A 5723-nucleotide genomic window follows, 5' to 3' on the forward strand; every position below is an offset into this window, starting at 1 on the left:
CCCCCGCCCCTCCTTCACGGTCTCCTCGCCCCCCCGCGTCTCCCGGCTCCGCGCTCGGGTCGGGGTTTATTTTCCTTGGCATCACAGGGCAGAAGAATAGATTCCTACCTTCTTCTGGCTGTTCAGACCCTCAGGGGTAAATAAGTTTTAAGGAGGGTGGGGGAAAAGGCAGTGCAGAGTAACGTGCTTTTTTTTTCTTCCTGAAAGCCAAGTGTGAAGGACCCAGGGATGTCAAGTGCCTTCTGAAATTTTCAGCTTCTGCCCTCGCGGTCGCTTGCCCAAGGTCTGTGTTAGGAAGGTCACGCGGGAGACTGCTTTCGTCTTAATACCCTGCCTCTCGGGAAGAGACCCTTACTCTAAAAAATTAAAACCATAAAGCGTTGTAACTCCCGACGACAGCCCTGTGTTAAGGAGGGTGCTGTGTGTAACAGCGGACTGCAGTTGTTTCCAGGCTCTGACAGCATAATTTTCTGTTTGTCCAGATTGTGGGTTTAGCAGTAAACATTACACAGTATGTTAGCAATTATAGTTTATTACCCTGATTAAAAGGTGATGCATCTGAACTTTTAAGAACTGGGTAAGAAATCTTGCAGAGTGAACTGCCTCTGATTTTCGAGTTTGATGCAGCAGGGCAGTGATTCATGTCCTGCAGCTATCTGCATGACATCTCTATTTGCATTTGTGTGAAATATTTTACGCTCTGCCATATTGAAATTTTTACACTTAGCAGATTCATAACCAGATCAAACTTGAAAATCTTAAGCGTGACCTGCTCTACATAATTTACTATTATAGGCCTTTGTTGAAAAAAATTAAGTAATTTGAGAAAAGCTAAACGTGGCTCATTTGAATAGCTTAATATATCTGAGAAATAATTTTTACTTTCAGTTACCACACAGTAGCAAGATTTTTGGCAGGCAGTGCCCTGTTTACGTCTAAGATGATAGTGCTAATACTAGAAGAGTCGCATGCAATAAATAGTAAGAGAATTGAAGTGATGGTTATTATGAGGATGTTATTCCTCATACAGAATTATGTAGAGGAACTAAGAGCATGAATAAGTGAAGAGCCTGCTAATGTGATAAGTAATCTAAATTTAATAGTTTAGGAAAGGGCTTCCCTGGTGGCGCAGTGGTTGAGAGTCCGCTTGCCGATGCAGGGGACAAGGGGTTCGTGCCCTGGTCAGGGAAGATCCCACATGCCGCGGAGCAGCTGGGCCCGTGAGCCATGGCCGCTGAGCCTGCGCGTCCGGAGCCTGTGCTCCGCAACGGGAGAGGCCACAACAGGGAGAGGCCCGCGTACTGCAAAAAAAAAAAAAAAAAAAAAAAAAAAAAAAAAAAAAAAAAAAAAAAAAAAAAAAAAAAAAAAAAAAAAAAAAAAAAAAAAAAAAAAAAAAAAAAAAAAAGTTTAGGAAAGATGAATTATCAAAGAAGAGAAAATCAAGTTCTTGTACTTATAAATAGTAATGCTATCATCATGAGTGAATTTTTCAGATAATAGACTGCATATTTCTATTTGCAGAAATTCTTGGCATGCCATTTTTTGAACAGTTAGTAATTCACAGGCAGCCCTTTAGTCAATAAATACTTACAGCAAAAATCTTAGAGCAGTACTAACACTAACACAAGCTAACACAAGATAACTAACACATTTCTTTTCATAATGTGTATTTGCCCAAACGTTTTTGTTTGGAGTGGATTTTTAGAACATAGTGCCACAATCTAATCTAATTCATAATGGGGAGAAACCTGCGGGGGTGGAGTTGGGGGTGGAATCCTCCACAGATACTGAACCTGTAGCATTCCTGGAGTTCAGGACAGTAGACAGATGAATAAATTAAGGGTTTTAAGCCCAGAGCTGTCACCAGTCACAAGTTCTGATCTTGGACATGTCACTTTTATTTCCTTGAGTGTCTGAAAAATGAGGATAACACTGTCTTACCAAGGATTAGTGGGCCAAATGAAAAAAAATTATCATGAAAGTAATTTGAAAACTGTGAGGTGCCATGTGAGCATATTAGTTTGTGCTTTTAAGAAAACCTTGCATTTTCCACAGTGTCGGTGCTAGAATTCCTTTGAAGGAGAGTTTAGGAGTGGCAGTCTCATTGTAAGAGGGCCTTGAGGTACTTGTTTTGAAGTTGCATTTTTACTTAGATTGTTAACTTTTTAGGGGAGGAGGAAGATTAAGGGTGCTGGTGGAAGTTGGCTGGGGAAGGCCCCTGAAGTCATTCCTTTTGGGACACTGCCCTCGATATTTCTGAGAAATGCAGTCTTGATGCTGTGTTCCAGGCACTGTGTTGGGCACTGGGGAAGCAGGAAAAGAAAGATGAGCGTTGCTTATTGAATGAGGGGGTGGGGGGGTAGGGGTGGGACAGCTACATAAACAACTAACCACAATGCAACGATAAGTGCTTTAATGGAGATGTATGAGATGCTTCGGGAATGCAGAGGAGAGAGTCTTCAGCTCTGCCAGGGATGCTTCCCACAGGTTCCTGCCTGACCCGTGGAGGTCGAGGGGAACTTTATCAGGCAGAGAATTCTGGGTGCAATGTGAACAAAGACACACAGGTGTGGCATTATAAATATGCTCATTTCTTCTCAACCACAAATTCCTCTTGTAACCAAATCAAGAACATAGGAACATATACTCTATTTTTCTAAAACTCTTGATTATGGACATTTTCAAGCACACACATAAACAAAGAGGAAATGGTACAGTGATCCTTGATGTCCTATTTGGGGAAATGATGCTGGGACCTTTTCCACAGCTGGGAAATGTAGTTTAGATATTTGCATCATGCAAGTGGCATGGACAACTAGAAAAGGAGCAACTGAGGGGTTGTAAATAAAAAGGGGAGTTAAAGTAGAAAGTCTGCAGGAGTAAAGATGTATGTAATGAACGTTGAAACAAATTTTAAAAAACAAGGAAAATAATCCCATAGAAATGTTCGTTAAGTGTGCCTAGGAAGTTGTCATAGACAGGCAATGCTATATAAGCTTGCATGTGGGGAGGTGGGTTAAAAATATGCAGATATGTGGATTAGGGTGAAGAAAGAAAACCCAAAGCTTTTTATGTATCAAGCATCCAAGTTCTTGGACTATGGTGGGACCCAGAAGGTGAGAGTGTACAAATACTAATTATAAAATCAGAAAGACATTGAACATTCGGATGGATAAAAATAAATTGAAAAAATCTCAACAGACAATATTGTTAAAGTAAAACAAGCTGGGCTTCCCTGGTGGTGCAGTGGTTGAGAGTCCGCCTGCCGATGCAGGGGACACGGGTTCGTGCCCCGGTCCGGGAGGATCCCACATGCCGCGGAGCGGCTGGGCCCGTGAGCCATGGCCACTGAGCCTGCGCATCTGGAGCCTGTGCTCCGCAACGGGAGAGGCCACAACGGTGAGAGGCCCGCGTATCGCAAAAAAAACAAAAACAAAAGCCAAGCTTAGTACTACCTCATTGATCTTACAATTTTTTTCTGAGCAGAGATGGTAACTAGAAATGTATTACATAGTACCCCACTATTTGGGATGTAAAATGCCTTTTTAAAAAATGTGTTGACCATTTTTTTTTAACATTAGTGAAAATATTTTTTCCATAAGATTTTAAGTTTTGCCACTTGTGAATTTAAGAACCATTATAGGTCATAATTCTCAGGATTGGTAAGGGAGTGTTATGAAGGGACCACTCATATTCACAATACATATAGTGAATCGTTGCCAATATTCATCACTATGGGGCAGGAGTTGGCAAACTGTGGCCAATGGGCCAGATCAAGCCGCTGCCTGTGTGTCTCCTGAGCTAAGAATGCTTTTTACATTTCTGAATGGTTGGAAATAAACCACAAGAAGATTAATCTTTTGTGACCCATGAAATTTGTATGAAATTCAAATGTCAATGTCCATAAGCACAGTTTATTGGAACACAGCCACTCTCATCTGCTTAAGTATTGTCTACGGCTGCTTTCACACTACAATGGCAGGAGACTGTGTGGCCCACAGAGTTTAAGGTATTTACTATGTGGATCTTTGAAGAAAAAGTTTGCCATCCCCTTTTACAGGTGAAAGAATCTACGTAAGCCATTGACAGAGAAACCACTGGAGATGAAAGTTGTCTTTGTCTGGGAAGGAGTTCACAGTGTTTGGTTTCTTGTTCTTCAGTTAGAAGTATAGTGTCAAGGGAGGTCCTTGGCTGATTGGGTTGTTTGGGGACCACTGGTGATGACAGACCCAAGCAGAAAATGAAGTTAACATGATATGGATGTGTAGAAAAGTTGTCATCTTTAAAAACAGCCGAGGAACTTAAAAATTATTAATGTTTCTAAAAATGCCCCTTACATAGTGTCTTTGCATATGATTTGATCCCCAAATAGATACTGAGTTAGCTATTTTTGACTGGGTTGAATGAGAGTGAAAGAAATCAAGGAACAAAATTGTTAAAAGCCAGAATGCTTCATAGCAGACATGGTGAAAGAGGATGACTCAGATATCAAAGAAGCATCAGACATGGTCCCAGCCTTGAGGAATATAGAAGATCAAAGAAGCATGCAGAGCAAAGGGCTATCACTGGGGAAGGCTGATGTCTATCTACCCAGGCAGGTCCCAAGGGATGACATTACCCAGGGTTCAGGACTCGTCTTACAATCTTGGAATGCTGACTTCTCAGCACATGAAGAATTAATACATTTTTTCAGGGACAGATACATAGGCACCAAACTCTCAGAGCCTGTAAAAACCAGAAAGACAGTTCATTAGTTTGAAAATAACATCAGAAAAGTGGATACTGACATCCTTTGGCTAATGTATTCCTTCTCTGGGCAAGCTGTATGGAAATCCAGTTGTTATTAGAAGGCCATGTTATGCATTTACAATGAGAAGCAAAGCTGCCAGGAGATCAGGACACTTATAACTTCTGGCCAGCTCATTCTCTTCCTAGAGCGACAGAGCCCGGGAACTGAATTGTAATCAGAAGATAATTCAGGGAATCCTTCAGGACAGTTTGGCCATCACCTCTTCCAGTTAGAGGACCATTCTGTGTGCTCTCATAGCACGCTTTGTCCAACAATGTAATAGCACAAGTCAGACTTCATCGCAATTGCCTATTGACTCCGTTTTGTGTGTCACTTGATGTATTGCTGTGTTGTATTGTAGTCATCATTTTATCTCCAGCTTCAGTGGAGCTCCCTGATTGTAGAAAGTGCTTATGGGATCAGGGTGAGATGGCCAGAGGCATCCTCCTCCTCAAGGATGGAGTAGCACCTGCCACCATGAGGGCAAGTCCTCGCACTGGCCCCCTTTGCCTTGGAAAGGGCTTGAGTGGGCACCGGCGTCTGCCTCTGCTGTTCCTTCTTCGTTTTCTTGGCTGATGTGAATACTTTTTAAGAAATGACATGGCATAGCTCTATTCTAATTTTTATTTCTAAAAGTTTATTATGGAAAATTTCAAAATACGCAAAAAGAAGAGAGGAGTATAATAATTCTCGTGTCCCACCCCCTCCCCCTCCAAGAATCATCAGCTCACATCCAATCTTGTTTTATTCATACCCCCACTTGTCCCCCACCACTCCCAGGACTATTTTGTTGCAAGTCCCTTTTAGTATTATTTTCTCTGTAAATATTTCCATATATATCTCTAAAAGCTAGGACTCAATAAAAAATACCATTGTCGGGCTTCCCTGGTGGCGCAGTGCTTGAGAGTCCGCCTGCCGATGCAGGAGACGCGGG

At 41.9% G+C, this 5723-nt stretch overlaps 1 protein-coding gene across 2 annotated transcripts in view; it reads left to right on the forward strand.

The window, feature by feature from the left end:
- The window catches only part of RAPGEF4 (Rap guanine nucleotide exchange factor 4), a 352267-nt gene that overhangs the window by 430 nt on the left and 346114 nt on the right, over positions 1 to 5723 (forward strand). The window lies entirely within an intron of this gene.

Source organism: Lipotes vexillifer, unplaced genomic scaffold, assembly GCF_000442215.2.
Source record: "Lipotes vexillifer unplaced genomic scaffold, Lipotes_vexillifer_v1.1 scaffold1306, whole genome shotgun sequence".
NCBI classification, from domain to species: Eukaryota; Metazoa; Chordata; class Mammalia; order Artiodactyla; family Lipotidae; genus Lipotes; species Lipotes vexillifer.